The following is an 18,252-nucleotide window of genomic DNA, read 5'->3' as shown; positions in this document are numbered from 1 at the left end:
CCACACACACACACACACACGCACACACACACACACACACACACACACACATCTCTTTACATGGTGTCAGCTATAGTATAGTGTAAGCGTTATTATCCTACTTCAGTTACAGTTTTCAGATGAACTTATACAATAATTAACATGCACATAGCAAATTCATTTAATATAAGGTACTGACAATTTTTGGGCTGTGGGTGGGTTGGGGGTCGCGATTTTCTTTCAAGCCATGATATTTTATTTTCTAGTATCTCAAGATAATTAATTTGCTTCAGATAATAAAATCGGTATAATATGGGGTTATTTTTCTATGAATTAGAGTTAGATATTTTTACTAATATTTCAGCTAGAAGTTAAAAAATAATCACAGGCGCCTGTCCCAGAAGAAATAAAATTATTGCTCCCTAATAAAATTGCGGTTGACCATGGTACCTATTGCAGTATGTTCAGAAATACGGCGGTTTATATCTCTAACAAGTGGCAAACAGTAATATGTAAACGTCCGCCTTCCTTCCGCTTCGTCTGTTGTTAATCATAACTGCAAAGCAAAGATAAATAGTGCTGACATCCGCGTCGTCTTTTGCCATGTTTAATATATATATCAAAGCAACTTGATATAACAATACTAAAGGTATATATGTTGCGATCCGACCATGACGCATTAATACACTTATATAAATATTGTTTCAACATTGTTATATTTCAAGTTTTGGCTATCGCTTCTTCATTCTCTAAATCAGTGATGAAGTTCCACAGAACAGTACTTAGCGTTGTAATAATATGACGATAAAATAATAATCCCCGTCTTCTAAAAGAATTAAACATGGGACAGAATTTCATCCCCCATCCTCTAAACCTTCGTAGAAAGGAACCAGGCATATTCCGTTAAAAAACGAGCGTGGCGGATTTTCGCCTGAGTCACGTAACGAAGTTTCTGAACTTACGAATTATGGACAAATGTAGCCACACGAAGCAACGGAAAGGGAAAAATTAGAAATGGAGTATAGAAACAATTGTATGGTTGGTAGCAATGTTAATTAAAATATAATAATGACGTAGATGAATTGTAACTATTTATACATATTTGAATTACCTCTTGCCGGTTCGTCATTAGTAGTGAATGGGGACACTATAGGGTCTATGGGACTTACCATTAAAAACACCCCTGGGACACTATAGGGTCTATGTAAATTTAACATGGACTAAACCTCTGGGATACTATAGGGTCTATGGGAATTAACATGGACAAAAACCCCTGGGACTGTATAGGGTCTACGTAAATTTAACATGGACCAAAACCCCTGGGCCTGTATAGGGTCTATGTAAATTTAACATGGAGAAAAACCCTGGGCCTGTATAGGGTCTATGAGGAATTAGCATTACAGAACCCCTTGGGCCACTCTAGCGTCAAGGGAAATTTAACATGGGGAAAACTCATGGGCCACTCTAGCTTCAAGGGAAATTGAACATGGGGAAAACTGATGGGCCACTCTAGCCTCAAGGGGAATTTAACATGGGAAAAAGTCTTGGGCAACTCTAGCCTCAAGGGGAATTTAACATATGGAAATTGAACATGGTGGGTCTGCATAGCGTCAAGGGGAATTGAACATGGTGGGACTGTCTAGGGACAATGATGGTAGAGGGTCAAACACAACAGAGACAGAGACATACATACACTAGTACAAGCGTGAGATTTATATATAAAGCATTACCAAGACCTGAAATCTTGCTGGGGTGTTCAAAAATCTGCATAATTGTAATGATGCTATAAATAGCTATAATCAAGGAAATGCTCAACGACAAAATGGATGTGACTAAAAGTAACGCTAAAATGACGAAATTGTCCCAGAATTTAAAGGAAATTAAACATATCCCCGAAAATTATGTTACAATGGTTTAGACTAAAATGGATAAAATTAGTAACTACCTACAATATCAACTTGTGTGACGATCGTGGATAAACACCCATGTATCTATTTATAGCTATAATCAGCTAAAATTCCTATGAAATCCCACTATCTATTTATACTACAACTTGTGGGTTATTCCTTTGGAAAACCCCACTATCTTTTTATAGCCTCAGCTTGAGTGACGTTCCTGTTTATGAACTCTAGTAAATATGTATAGCTACAACCTGTGGAAATCCCCAAGTCCATATTTATAGTCTCGAAATTTCCAGCGTCAGTGACGTCACTGTACTGAACACTAGGGGATAAATGTCAACAGTGTTGCAAGTGGCTGACCTGAATACACGCTACTGCAGGTAGGTAGGTAGAGTGTATCTGATAGGGATAAAATGAGTTTCATAGGGACAAACAGAGACCAATACACACACACACACACACACACGCACACACACACACACACACACACACAACGTACGCGCGCAGACATACGCACACACACACACACACACACACACAGGGAAGAGGAAAAAACAAACCCCAAATATACTATCAATACAGAAGGGAGATAATACAAACCCCAAATAAACTATCCACACAAACGTACGCAAACGCATACAAACCCAAATATACTATCCATACAAACGGACGCGAACGCATACAAACCCCAAATATACTATCCACACAAATGTACGCAAATGCATACAAACCCCAAAATATACTATCCATACAAACGTACGCGAACGCATACAAACCCCAAATATACTATCCACACAAACGTACGCGAACGCATACAAACCCCAAATATACTATCCACACAAACGTACGCAAACGCATACAAACCCCAAATAAACTATCCACACAAACGTACGCAAACGCTTGCAAACCCCAAAATATACTATCCATACAAACGTACGCGAACGCATACAAACCCCAAATATACTATCCACACAAACGTACGCAAACGCATACAAACCCCAAAATATACTATCCATACAAACGTACGCGAACGCATACAAACCCCAAATATACTATCCACACAACGTCGCTAACGCGTACAAACCCCAAATATACTATCCACACAAACGGACGCGAACGCATACAACCCCAAATATAGTATCCATACAAACGTACGCGAACGCATACAAACCCCAAATATACTATCCATACAAACGTACGCGAACGCGTACAAACCCCAAATATACTATCCACACAACGTCGCTAACGCATACAAACCCCAAATATACTATCCACACAACGTCGCTAACGCATATAAACCCCAAATATACTATCCACACGACGTCGCTAACGCATACAAATCCCAAATATACTATCCACACTCGGGAGGAAGAAGAAGATAAAAAACAACCAAATATACCATCTACACAACGTACGCGAACACACACAAACACACACACACACACACACACACACACACACACACACAGGGAAGAGGAAAAAACAAACCCCAATTGTACTATCAACACAGAAGGGAGATAATACAAACCCCAAATATATTATCTAAACATGGAAGAGGAAGAATACAAATCCCATACCTACTATCCATACGGAGGTGAGATGTAAAAAAAATAAACCCCATATCTACAATCCACGCAGAGGGAAGAAGAAATAAATAACCCAATATACACTATCCTCAAAGGGGGAAGAGGAAAAAGCCATAATTTACTAACCACACAGAGGGAAGAAGAAAACTATTATACTCTATCCACACGGAGTGAAGAAATAACCCTTTATATATACTATCAACAGAGAGTGAAGAAAATAACCCATTATATTCCATCAACACAGAGTGAAAAAGAAAAAGTTTTTTGAAAGCACCTAAGCCCTCACCTGCAATGACCAACTCTGCCAAACACCTACACCCCACCCCCACCCCAACACTACAAAACCCATTTAACCCGTTATTTTATGGCATCAGTGTGTTATTTAGGAAACATCAAAACACAAAATGATGGATGAATAGGCTGACTATTGTTTACCGACTTGCATGCCTAAAGAGCGTGCGTGAAGGAAAACATCCTTTCATTTCAATTCTAACTAAAACACATGTTCCAGAGGGATAGAGAGAGGCGAAAGAGCACAATTTCATAAAGTGTGAGTAAAAAACAAAGCACGTCATCCTTATTATAGAATGTCAAGACCAAGAGATACTTACGTTTTCTTTCTGGTCTATTCTCTTTTAGAAGGTAGTATGAAATTTCACATCAGGGCCAACGCATCGGCTGACATTGTCAATTTTTCCATTTCCATGTCTTCACTGGCACAAGTTCTTCCTCATCTTCAATTTCTCCTTCTTCTGAATCCCTCTTCTCTTTTTCGTCTTGTTTCTGTTTCTTCTCTTTTCTCGTAGGGTACCCTGAATTCCAGTGTCCTTTCTCCTGACAACGATATTAGGTATCTTGACTTTTGTCTCTCTTTCTTAGACGAAGCAGGTATTCTGGAGACAAATACCCATTTACCTTTGCAGATATAGCAAACTTCATCAGCACTTACACACTTTCGTATGACTCTCATCAAATCAACGACCAAAAGAGTACGTTTTGTTGCCACTTTCGCCTGTGAATTATGCTTTCGTATGGCTTTTAGCATATATTTGACCAGCAGATCGATATGTGCTGACTCTTCCATCTTCTTGATCGTTTGAGACTGGAATGAATACTCTGACGCTAAGACACTCTCCCTATATACAGGGACCTGCTGCGTATGAAACCTAGTCAAATGTAATTTTGCAATAAGATGAAACGATTTCATTGAGAAAGTAAAAGGCAATGACGTGCCGCGTCGCCTCACACAAGACCTGAAGGGTTAGTTCAAATCCGTGTCAGCGATTTCGAAGACGACATAACTGAGCTTTAATCAATGCTCTCCATTTATGCCACAAAACCATGAGTCCTGATTCACGCCAAAAGAAATTTCGTTCGGTCCATCAAAAATAGTATCACATCTGAGAAACGCAAAAACGGACTTCCAGAAAACTGAGAACGACGGCTTACACCTACAACGTGAAATGTATGAGTTCAAGTAGTGCGTAAAACTTAGTCGAATTAAATTTTTTATAGTCAAGACGAAACGATCTCTTTTCGAAGAAGAAAGCAGACACCAAGCGACAATGGCGATCCGTGTCATACAACACTTTTCAAAATGTGTATTATTAGAGGTTTGTTCTAGCGATCTGCACGGTTAAATTAAACGTTGATGTATTTTGCAATAAGTCGGACACAATTTCCATGGGATCGCCCATGGTACCATTGTTCGTGCATTAGTTTAATTTTCTTAAATATTATTTTATATAAATCGCCTATAGGATAGACCCAGTAAAGCATGACCATTCTCGTCACTGTGTGAATAGCTACTCAAGTCAATTCGAAGTGAACGCGGTAAGAAAATAAATATAGCCAATGAAATGGCTTACAACGGGTGATGCATTGTTTTGTTCTAGGACTGTGTGGCATAATAATCCCTACGCTCTTGCGTTGTTACCATTACAGTGCAGACAGACAGGAATGTGAACTTACAAGCCCTCTTTGTGTATTGTACCGATTCTTCTTACCACATCAAAATACTGAGCGTCACAGTATTGGTTCGCGTTTTCAAGCTGACCATTTTTTTTATATCTTACTTAAACATTTTAAGATAAACACTCACACTCACATCGGTAGAGTCAGAACAGACGTGTTACAGTATTGAGGGGCATGTTATCTTTTTTTCTTCAAACTAATAAATTTGGGGTTTGTATGGAGTAAAGAACCGAAAGTACAGTGAACCTCAAGGATGATGACCCAATCTGTCTGTCTATTGATGCGTGTATTTACTTAAGAAAAAATATGACCTCTAAAACACAAAGAGATACGGCAAGCATGATTAGAATGAACACAACGATGTTTTCCTTCACGCCCGTGTAATTTAGAGTTTCAATCCTCTTTCAAGACAAACTTGGTCTCCTTTTGTAGGGCTTGAAATAAAAAAAAAAACTGAAAAATCTTAAGCACTTTGCTATAGATAATTTCATCAACAGACTAAACAACATAAATACCGTTACAACACTAGAAAACCTTAAATCTTCTATCAAAAAGAAATGCATCAAAAAATTAAAGATTAACGATAACTAACCAATGAAACCGAATTTAACAAAGGCAATGACATGTGAAGAAATGTCTCTCACTTTGGAAAGGTAGGCGAATGTAATCTGTCATGCACCATCAACTTGAAAAAACCTATAAACAGAGAGAAATCTGAATTCAAAATTCAGTTGTTTTTTTTTTTCAAAATTGTTTCGTTTCTTTTTTCTTTTTTGGAACAAATCTAAGCACTAATATAGAGTGGAAAAGGGAAAATGCACATAAAAGCTTTGATATTTCTGAAAAAATGAGGGGATATTCCTAATGTTCATAATCACCTATATATGCTTGGACTTGTCTGTGACTTATCCACAAAACAAGATGTACATATTTCTGGTCAAGCTGCAAGTGTGTGCGTGTTTTGGAAAATGGTAACAATTGGATATACAATTTTCTCGTGACACTTATAAAGTGAAGAGTCTGTGCAAGTGTCAAAAGCCAAAGTCATATAAGTTTTGTATTTGTACGGCTTGTAAAGATTTCCACTTTAGAAAATGTGAAGTATCACAAGTTATTATCATAAACAGAAGTGGAACATGGGGGCTTGCAAGAAAGAAAATAACCCAGACAGTTGGTGTCATCAAGAGTGCTAGAGACGGTACCCGAACTTGCTTACTTGAATTTAAGTGATTTCGCTCCAATGGAGCATGTATCACTGGTTTAATCACGCACCGCGTGATTTTTAATTACTCCTGGGGAAGGAAAGAGAGCCTCATCCCCTAGGCTTTTATGTACTCGCAGACTACTTTTAAATTTAGCCACTCAGGTGTAGGAATAACTAATCCTTAACAACCTGACGGAAAGGCTTTAAACATGAGTGGGAATAGTCTCACCACACACTCATTTTTCTTAGTTGGTTTGAAATGCCTCAGGTGTCGACCCAAGCAGTATGTAAAGCCCGCTACGATTGGTCGGTAGCGATAACGTCACATTAGGACACATGGGCGTGTGGCAGGTGGAAATCGTTCCACATTCTGCCACGTGTACGATGTCCGAGCGTGGTAAAGGAGGTGTAAAGGTGCTCAGCAAGCCAGCGATGGATGTTAAGTACTCCCCAAAACGCCAGCCCGTACTTATTTCAAATCAAGTCCCGTTTTTTGCTAATGGACAATAAAAAGTACTAATAATGTGTTTTCCACCTGTGCAATTAGTTCAAATATAACGAGTCTGTTAAATTTCCTACTTCCTAACGTATCTATCTAATATTAGTACTTAGTATACACAAAAATAACCATAGTGGTCTTATTTAAATTAATATGTCTAAGCGACATATACAAGTTTTGTCACTGTTAGGTTTAACAAGTTAAGTTTGTTGTGGTGTTCCAATGGGTCGAGTTTGTTTCGAGAATAGTTTAGTCAAGGAGGGATACCAAGCCAAATATGGTTCCCTATTTAATAAAAGGCAATCTTTTGCAGCCCTAAAAAGGGCTGTTTTTTCTGCTAGAAGGTACCACGTCTCTCTTTCGCCCTCACGATCTTTCCCGCACTCCTAGTCTCATGATTCTTGATATCAGGACTAGCACTCTTGATGACACCAACTGTCTGGGTTATTTTCTTTCTTGCAATCCCCTATGTTCCACTTCTGTTTGTGATAATAACTTGTGATACTTCACATTTTCTAAAGTGGAAATCTTTACAAGCCGTACAAAATACAAAACTTATATGACTTTGGCTTTTGACACTTGCACAGACTCTTCACTTTATAAGTGTCACGAGAAAATTGTATATCCAATTGTTACCATTTTCCAAAACACGCACACACTTGCAGCTTGACCAGAAATATGTACATCTTGTTTTGTGGATAAGTCACAGACAAGTCCAAGCATATATAGGTGATTATGAACATTAGGAATATCCCCTCATTTTTTTCAGAAATATCAAAGCTTTTATGTGCATTTTCCCTTTTCCACTCTATATTAGTGCTTAGATTTGTTCCAAAAAAGAAAAAAGAAACGAAACAATTTTGAAAAAAAAAAACAACTGAATTTTGAATTCAGATTTCTCTCTGTTTATAGGTTTTTTCAAGTTGATGGTGCATGACAGATTACATTCGCCTACCTTTCCAAAGTGAGAGACATTTCTTCACATGTCATTGCCTTTGTTAAATTCGGTTTCATTGGTTAGTTATCGTTAATCTTTAATTTTTTGATGCATTTCTTTTTGATAGAAGATTTAAGGTTTTCTAGTGTTGTAACGGTATTTATGTTGTTTAGTCTGTTGATGAAATTATCTATAGCAAAGTGCTTAAGATTTTTCAGTTTTTTTTTATTTCAAGCCCTACAAAAGGAGACCAAGTTTGTTTTGAAAGAGGATTGAAACTCTAAATTACACGGGCGTGAAGGAAAACATCGTTGTGTTCATTCTAATCATGCTTGCCGTATCTCTTTGTGTTTTAGAGGTCATATTTCTTCTTAAGTAAATACACGCATCAATAGACAGACAGATTGGGTCATCATCCTTGAGGTTCACTGTACTTTCGGTTCTTTACTCCATACAAACCCCAAATTTATTAGTTTGAAGAAAAAAAGATAACATGCCCCTCAATACTGTAACACGTCTGTTCTGACTCTACCGATGTGAGTGTGAGTGTTTATCTTAAAATGTTTAAGTAAGATATAAAAAAAATGGTCAGCTTGAAAACGCGACCCAATACTGTGACGCTCAGTATTTTGATGTGGTAAGAAGAAATGGTACAATACACAAAGAGGGCTTGTAAGTTCACATTCCTGTCTGTCTGCACTGTAATGGTAACAACGCAAGAGCGTAGGGATTATTATGCCACACAGTCCTAGAACAAAACAATGCATCACCCGTTGTAAGCCATTTCATTGGCTATATTTATTTTCTTACTGCGTTCACTTCGAATTGACTTGAGTAGCTATTCACACAGTGACGAGAATGGCCATGCTTTACTGGGTCTATCCTATAGGCGATTTATATAAAATAATATTTAAGAAAATTAAACTAATGCACGAACAATGGTACCATGGGCGATCCCATGGAAATTGTGTCCGACTTATTGCAAAATACATCAACGTTTAATTTAACCGTGCAGATCGCTAGAACAAACCTCTAATAATACACATTTTGAAAAGTGTTGTATGACACGGATCGCCATTGTCGCTTGGTGTCTGCTTTCTTCTTCGAAAAGAGATCGTTTCGTCTTGACTATAAAAAATTTAATTTGACTAAGTTTTACGCACTACTTGAACTCATACATTTCACGTTGTAGGTGTAAGCCGTCGTTCTCAGTTTTCTGGAAGTCCGTTTTTGCGTTTCTCAGATGTGATACTATTTTTGATGGACCGAACGAAATTTCTTTTGGCGTGAATCAGGACTCATGGTTTTGTGGCATAAATGGAGAGCATTGATTAAAGCTCAGTTATGTCGTCTTCGAAATCGCTGACACGGATTTGAGCTAACCCTTCAGGTCTTGTGTGAGGCGACGCGGCACGTCATTGCCTTTTACTTTCTCAATGAAATCGTTTCATCTTATTGCAAAATTACATTTGACTAGGTTTCATACGCAGCAGGTCCCTGTATATAGGGAGAGTGTCTTAGCGTCAGAGTATTCATTCCAGTCTCAAACGATCAAGAAGATGGAAGAGTCAGCACATATCGATCTGCTGGTCAAATATATGCTAAAAGCCATACGAAAGCATAATTCACAGGCGAAAGTGGCAACAAAACGTACTCTTTTGGTCGTTGATTTGATGAGAGTCATACGAAAGTGTGTAAGTGCTGATGAAGTTTGCTATATCTGCAAAGGTAAATGGGTATTTGTCTCCAGAATACCTGCTTCGTCTAAGAAAGAGAGACAAAAGTCAAGATACCTAATATCGTTGTCAGGAGAAAGGACACTGAAATTCAGGGTACCCTACGAGGAAAGAGAAGAAACAGAAACAAGACGAAAAAGAGAAGAGGGATTCAGAAGAAGAAGAAATTGAAGATGAGGAAGAACTTGTGCCAGTGAAGACATGGAAATGGAAAAATTGACAATGTCAGCCGATGCGTTGGCCCTGATGTGAAATTTCATACTACCTTCTAAAAGAGAATAGACCAGAAAGAAAACGTAAGTATCTCTTGGTCTTGACATTCTATAATAAGGATGACGTGTTTTGTTTTTTACTCACACTTTATGAAATTGTGCTCTTTCGCTTCTCTCTATCCCTCTGGAACATGTTTTAGTTAGAATTGAAATGAAAGGATGTTTTCCTTCACGCACGCTCTTTAGGCATGCAAGTCGGTAAACAATAGTCAGTCTATTCATCCATCATTTTGTGTCTTGATGTTTCCTAAATCACACACTGATGCCATAAAATAACGGGTTAAATGGGTTTTGTAGTGTTGGGGTGGGGGTGGGGTGTAGGTGTTTGGCAGAGTTGGTCATTGCAGGTGAGGGCTTAGGTGCTTTCAAAAAACTTTTTCTTTTTCACTCTGTGTTGATGGAATATAATGGGTTATTTTCTTCACTCTCTGTTGATAGTATATATAAAGGGTTATTTCTTCACTCCGTGTGGATAGTGTATAATGGTTTTCTTCTTCCCTCTGTGTGGTTAGTAAATTATGGCTTTTTCCTCTTCCCTCTTTGAGGATAGTATATATTGGGTTATTTATTTCTTTTTCGCTCTGCGTGGATTGTAGATATGGGGTTTATTTTTTTTACATCTCACCTCCGTATGGATAGTAGGTATGGAATTTGTATTCTTCCTCTTCCATGTTTAGATAGTATATTTGGGGTTTGTATTATCTCCCTTCTGTGTTGATAGTATAATTGGGGTTTGTTTTTTCCTCTTCCCTGTGTGTGTGTGTGTGTGTGTGTGTGTGTGTGTGTGTGTGTGTGTGTGTGCGTGTGTGTATGTGTGTGTGTGTTCGCGTACGTTGTGTAGATCGTATATTTGGTTGTTTTTTTTTTCTTCTTCCTCCCGAGTGTGGATAGTATATTTGGGATTTGTATGCGTTAGCGACGTCGTGTGGATAGTATATTTGGGGTTTGTATGTGTTAGCGACGTTGTGTGGATAGTATATTTGGGGTTTCTGTGCGTTGGCGACGTTGTGTGGATAGTATATTTGGGGTTTGTATGCGTTTGCGTACGTTTGTGTGGATAGTATATTTGGGGTTTGTATGCGTTCGCGTCCGTTTGTGTGGATAGTATATTTGGGGTTTGGATGCGTTTGCGTACGTTTGTGTGGATAGTATATTTGGGGTTTGTATGCGTTCGCGTACGTTTGTATGGATAGTATATTTTGGGGTTTGTATGCGTTTGCGTACGTTTGTGTGGATAGTTTATTTGGGGTTTGTATGCGTTCGCGTACGTTTGTATGGATAGTATATTTGGGGTTTGTATGCGTTTGCGTACGTTTGTGTGGATAGTTTATTTGGGGTTTGTATTATCTCTCTTCTGTGTTGATAGTATATTTGGGGTTTGTTTTTCCTCTTCCCTGTGTGTGTGTGTGTGTGTGTGTGTGTGTGTGTGTGTGTGTGTGTGTATGTCTGCGCGCGTACGTTGTGTGTGTGTGTGTGTGTATTGGTCTCTGTTTGTCCCTATGAAACTCATTTTATCCCTATCAGATACACTCTACCTACCCACCTGCAGTAGCGTGTATTCAGGTCAGCCACTTGCAACACTGTTGACATTTATCCCCTAGTGTTCAGTACAGTGACGTCACTGACGCTGGAAATTTCGAGACTATAAATATGGACTTTGGGATTTCCAATAGTTGTAGCTATACATATTTACTAGAGTTCATAAACAGGAACGTCACTCAAGCTGAGGCTATGAAAAGATAGTGGGATTTTCCAAAGGAATAACCCACAAGTTGTAGTATAAATAGATAGTGGGATTTCATAGGAATTTTAGCTGATTATAGCTATAAATAGATACATGGGTGTTTATCCACGATCGTCACACAAGTTGATATTGTAAGTATTTACTAACTTTATCCATTTTAGTCTAAACCATTGTAACTTAATTTTCGGGGATATGTTTATTTTCCTTTAAATTCTGGGACAATTTCGTCATTTTAGCGTTACTTTTAGTCACATCCATTTTGTCGTTGAGCATTTCCTTGATTATAGCTATTTATAGCATCATTACAATTATGCAGATTTTTGAACACCCCAGCAAGATTTCAGGTCTTGGTAATGCTTTATATATAAATCTCACGCTTGTACTAGTGTATGTATGTCTCTGTCTCTGTTGTGTTTGACCCTCTACCATCATTGTCCCTAGACAGTCCCACCATGTTCAATTCCCCTTGACGCTATGCAGACCCACCATGTTCAATTTCCATATGTTAAATTCCCCTTGAGGCTAGAGTTGCCCAAGACTTTTTCCCATGTTAAATTCCCCTTGAGGCTAGAGTGGCCCATCAGTTTTCCCCATGTTCAATTTCCCTTGAAGCTAGAGTGGCCCATGAGTTTTCCCCATGTTAAATTTCCCTTGACGCTAGAGTGGCCCAAGGGGTTCTGTAATGCTAATTCCTCATAGACCCTATACAGGCCCAGGGTTTTTCTCCATGTTAAATTTACATAGACCCTATACAGGCCCAGGGGTTTTGGTCCATGTTAAATTTACGTAGACCCTATACAGTCCCAGGGGTTTTTGTCCATGTTAATTCCCATAGACCCTATAGTGTCCCAGAGGTTTTGTCCATGTTAAATTTACATAGACCCTATAGTGTCCCAGGGGTGTTTTTAATGGTAAGTCCCATAGACCCTATAGTGTCCCCATTCACTACTGTTATTTCGCATAGTTTATATTTTCAACTCGTTGAAATATGTTAGCAGTAATGTGAGAGCCAGCGTGTTCAGTGTTCAAATAGTTAACCATGCTGTGTTTGTAGTGTTCAGCTTTCTTCAGTTCAGCTATCTTTCTTGTTTAACCACAAGTGTGTCTTATATTTATTTTATCAATATGAATTAAAACAGAAGTTCAAAATCTAAAGGAAGCAACTTATCAATTTGCCAAGGAGTTTGCGATTATTCGCAAAACGTTTAAAACTATATTTTGTTGCGGAAACATTGAAGAGGACTGTGTAGCGTTCATTGGTTACGTTAATACACGCTTGTAGTCAGTCTTATTTACATTGGAAATGCAAGTATGTGTATTTGTATGTGATATAAATACATGTATAGTTTATACGCTGTATCTTTGATATACCACTAGTTCCATAAAGTTTTCACTAAAAGGAAACTTTTAAAGAAAATGTATACATCTCGTGGTATATCAATGAGAGAGAGAAAGAGAGAGAGAGAGAGAGAGAGAGAGAGAGAGAGAGAGAGATTAATTCATCAATATAGACAGACACATTAGTGATGCGTCTAACTTGTAATCCATGGGTTGCGTGTTCCATACCCACAGAGCACGGCCAAGACTGGCTGCCTCGGGAAAGGCACTCAGCTTCCATTTCATTGACACGATAAAGCAATAATGTGTTAAAAATGTCGTTAAGGCCAACAAAAACAAATCACATAGTTTGTGATCTTGTTTGTCAGAAATCTGAAGCTTGATTTCTAAAATTGTGATATAGGTGGATTTTGGGATAAACATGTTTAGTTTATGAATGACCGTTTACAAATAGTTTGTATTTGTTTGGTCGCTTGACAGGAAATCCTGCTAAAGGAATGATGGATAAACAAGACTACTCTCTACTTTCTAAATTTGTTGATACATTCCGAGAGGCGTTGAAACGCCTCGCTATTAATTATTTATCTAAATTCAGTATAAAACACACACACACACACACACACACACACAGTGTTACGGTCGGGAATCGAACCCGGTTGATCTGTCTCACAGTCGGGGACACATACCACTAGACTAAATGAGATGATTAGTAACCTTATATACCTGAACTGCTACACTACCCTCCTTACCTTGACATTCGTCCTCGAATGTCACCCAGATTCAACTTTCAGAGCGTGGGATCTCGAGTGGCTGAGTGGTCTAAAGAGCTCTCCGTTACGGAACACTGCCATCTCACCTTTGTCTGCGTGGGTTCGAGTCCCGGGCTTGGCCAATGTGGGTATGTGAGAAAGCTTGCCAGTAGCTGATTGTGGGTCGGTGGTTCTTCCTGGGGCTTTCCTGAGTTCTTCCTCTACCATTTATACTGACCGACATGTAAAGAATATCTTGTGCTGAAAAATGGCGTTAATTCCTATAAAATCAATAACAACAACAACAACTTTCAGAGCGGTCGAACCCCATTCACTACCTGGCTACCAAATACCCAGAGTTGGACAAACACACGAAGGTAACGATTCAAAATATGGCTGTCGGGAATCGAAGCCGGTTCGTCTGTCGCACATTCGGGCACACGTACCTGCAAGGGTGGTTAATAAGTGGCCTCACGTCAAATAAATAGCATTATCATACAAGTTAGAGAATTTTAATTCGTACTCTTGGGTGATTTGAAGCCGGGTCATCCGGTAAACGGTACCCATAAGCACCAACCCCTATACCATCTCGACGATGGACACATCATCAAAAATGATGCGACAAAGTCGGCAGCATAGGTATATGGGCGTAGCCGACACACCAACATGTCGACCTAGTAATTAATTATCATCTATACACAGTCTGTATGTTTATGGTATTTACTCTATTACGAGTATATGATCTTAAAATAAGTAACATAAATGAGTTAAAGCAACAAGCGTTGTAAAATTTAACAAATAATTTATTTTTCCTAGAATTCAAAGTGAAAATGAAAAAAATGAACTTACGGTTTTGGGAACTAAATCCCAAAATGATCATAGAGTTACAGACACAAGTCCTAATAATTTAAAGTTATGAATACACGTTAGCAGAAATCCAAATTAAGTCCAGCGCTGAAGATATGAATGTGCCTGTGGCGGCCTGTATTCTGTTGTTGTACGAACTACCTTTTGTTGAAACTCAGTAAAATGATTCCAGGTATGAATTCACTATAACTCCCAGTGAATGTCTCTGTCGAACAATATTAATTTTTTATGAGCACTCTGTATTTCTTGAGAAATAATTCACTGAGTTAAATAATTGAAAAACTAAATTCCAGCCCAAAGAACACAACATGGACACAACAATAATACAAATGGATTCTACTAAGTCTTAAGCACGAACATATAATCTTTCCAGCGACAAGATTATATAGCCCGTTACTTGACATCAGGTCACAATTAACATTTTCTGCACATTACCTAATGGAAAAAAAACCTTCTCGAAAGTTCTGAATGCTTACAAAATAAAATGTTAGTTATTGTTAGAAAGCCTTTAACTAAAATTATAATATATAATTTGGACAATGTTCAGGTACACCATGTAAATTGTAGGAGAATCCCAATAACCTAGACTCAGACTCAAATAAACATACTTTCTTCAATTAATAATGATCCTGACAATAAACCCATATATATAGAGAATATTTTAGCTATGTATTAGTTATTTACAGATTAAAACAAGTAAACGTTATTTCATGTCAAGTAGAAAATAAACTTGATTTTGGACAAGTTTAAGTCCAACATACAATGCTACATTGCAATAGCATGATATAAAATAAAAACAAAAACAAAAAACCCCATTAACTAACGAACAACGCAGATTAAAAATACATAACAATTTGTATTTAGAAAAAATATATGTTAGTATTATCAATCATTTTCCTGTAGAATCCAGGGATAGTACTTTCCCTTCCGTTTTGGTGTATATTTGTTATCCCCTCTCTCTCTATGTGTGTATGTATGTAAGGATGTATGGATGGATGGATGGATGGATGGATGTTTGCATGTATACTTTTATTTAGTGATTTCTAAAACATTCTTCATTGCTGCTTTCATATATTTCATCATCAGATTTCATAGTGTATATTAACGAAGCAACTTCTACAGCATTTACATAATCGCGTTCGTTATCTTCCTCACGAGTAATAAATTACCTATAAAATGTAGGTGAAATTCTCCACTTCCAAGTCTTTTGTGGTATTCAACGAGTAAGGTCACATCTCCTTTTACCTGTTCATCAAAGTCTCATTGCTGCTGTTTTTCGCGACTCTATTTTCTCAGGTGCCATTGTGTAAAAGTGCTTCCTAGAGGATACGTAGGTCGTATCACCTCTATACGTGCCACCTTTTTATGATCTTGTTTTTTTTTTTCTTCCAGCCTACAAACTGAAACGTTTTGAATAAATGCTAGAGATGCTTAAATTTCCAAGTCATTACTAGATGGTACAATTATTTACACAAAACCATTATCGATTAGCAGATTATCCAGTCTATAATTTACACAGCTTAAAAAATAAAGTGACAAATTATTTGACTTCAACCGGAATCAGATAATTTACTGGAGGTTTGAACTTTGCATTCGGATTACCTCTATCTGCAATGTGTGCAATGTTGAAGACATAGAAACATTATAATTTCGAAAACGAGCAATGGAAGAGAAAAAAAAAAGAAAAAAAAAAGAAAATGTTGACGAACTGGATAATAAAAAAATAAATAACTAAATAAACAAAGATTATAGCATCTGTAATACAAACCGTGGTCTGTTAGCTTTGTTTTAGATCCGTTGGTGTCTTTAACCACAACTGTAATTTCCAGAATAGCTATGTATTTTCTGATGAAGAATACAAGGATATACATTAAATAATAATGTTGAAAATTTCCTCAATGATGAATTTAGCCATCATGAATGAATAATGTTTGTCATGTGCTCTTCTATTTTATCTTTAAAAGATATTTTGTCCTTTAAATGTTGTCCATCGCTATCACATGCGGACATAGAACACAATTAATTTTACTATATGTTCTCTACATTTGTTTCTCAGTACTGACCTTTACACTGTGTGACAATCAGTGCAAATCATATGTTAATCAAAGATACCTTCAAAGATGACTTCACGGTGAAGTTCTTGTCAAAGGTTGACCTGCTCTTTTTTGAGATGCTGGACTGTCAACACAGCAGCATGTAAACAGAACACAGATTTCACTTCCGGATCATCACCAAGGCCTTATTACTCACTGTGCACTGTCGCCGAAGTAAACACAGAAAACAACACCCTGAGCTCATATTATCAAGAATAAAGTTACATTTAAATCCCTGCCAAAAAAGCATAAATAAATCTCTTCTATCACTACCAAAATGAGAGAGGAAAAAATGTTCTAAAAATAGACTAGAACTACATTCGTGGGTACTGAACTGGAAGTATTAATTGTAACCCGATTCCATGCGTAGTGCTTGACCAGTGAAAACAAATTTCCTCCGGTGTTCCAATCAGACAAATCTAAAGATGAACATGGGACAGCATGATCATGAGGGTAATCTTTCCATAACAACTTCAGTTTGAGTAAAGTTTAAAAGTTTACCATAGCAGTAAATTTTGAGTGTCGCATATTTACCTTAATGTTATTAAATCTGCTTCATCCTTGTAGTGTCTTCTATACTCATTGTATTCTGTTTTCATTTATTCAGGATACTTTCCATGCCATATTGTGTACCCTTTCTTGTGATCCCTCCGTATCCGACAACATCGTTTATTTTCATTGTTCCAATTGTTCATGTATACCTTATAACAAGAATTTCAATAACCTTTGTCCTGAACAATGTTGTTAATTTCGTGTTCTTACCTGTGACTTTTTTTTAAAACCACTTTGAAATGAAATTATTTGTCGAATTTATGTTGATCTTACTTGTTAATTTCCTTGCAAATAAAAAAGGCAGCGAATGGAAAAAGGAAGATGAAAACAAGGATATCACTGAAGCTGAAGAGGCTGTCTCATAGAAGTAAAACGACCCCCACAGGACTGAAATTGGTAACCTGGAATACGTTAACAATAACATTACCAAAACTCGAAGAATATCATCTCCTTTCGAATATGTGATTGTATAGCACTTTTGGCATCTTCTTTATTTGGGAAAACAATAATATTGTTTCTGTTTTTAAAGATGATGAGGTAACAAAACATGGACAAAACAAGACGTTGGATACAACAAAAATCAAGTACATTAAAAAACGTGACAAGAATTTGTTTACATGCAACCCTATACCTGAAATGTTTTTCAAGTAATAAATTGTGCAGATTTACCTGAAAACAGAGGTCGAGTGTTTAGAACTTCAATAGGCTCACATCAAACGGAGATATTGGAAAAATGAAAAACTAATTATTTCGTTTTCACTTAGTTCATAGATAAAATTGCTAATACGGTATGAACACAGAAATAATCAAATATTCAATGC

General features: G+C 37.4%; 1 protein-coding gene across 3 annotated transcripts in view; it reads left to right on the top strand.

Moving 5' to 3' along the window:
- Positions 1–18,252, top strand: part of LOC149797797 (prestin-like) — a 60,892-nt gene that overhangs the window by 7,327 nt on the left and 35,313 nt on the right. The gene's annotated exons all lie outside the window — the stretch shown is intronic.

The sequence above is a fragment of the Sinohyriopsis cumingii genome, chromosome 6 (assembly GCF_028554795.1).
Source record: "Sinohyriopsis cumingii isolate HCF-2022 chromosome 6, ASM2855479v2, whole genome shotgun sequence".
NCBI lineage: Eukaryota > Metazoa > Mollusca > Bivalvia > Unionida > Unionidae > Sinohyriopsis > Sinohyriopsis cumingii.
This window is presented reverse-complemented; position numbering and strand designations above follow the sequence as displayed.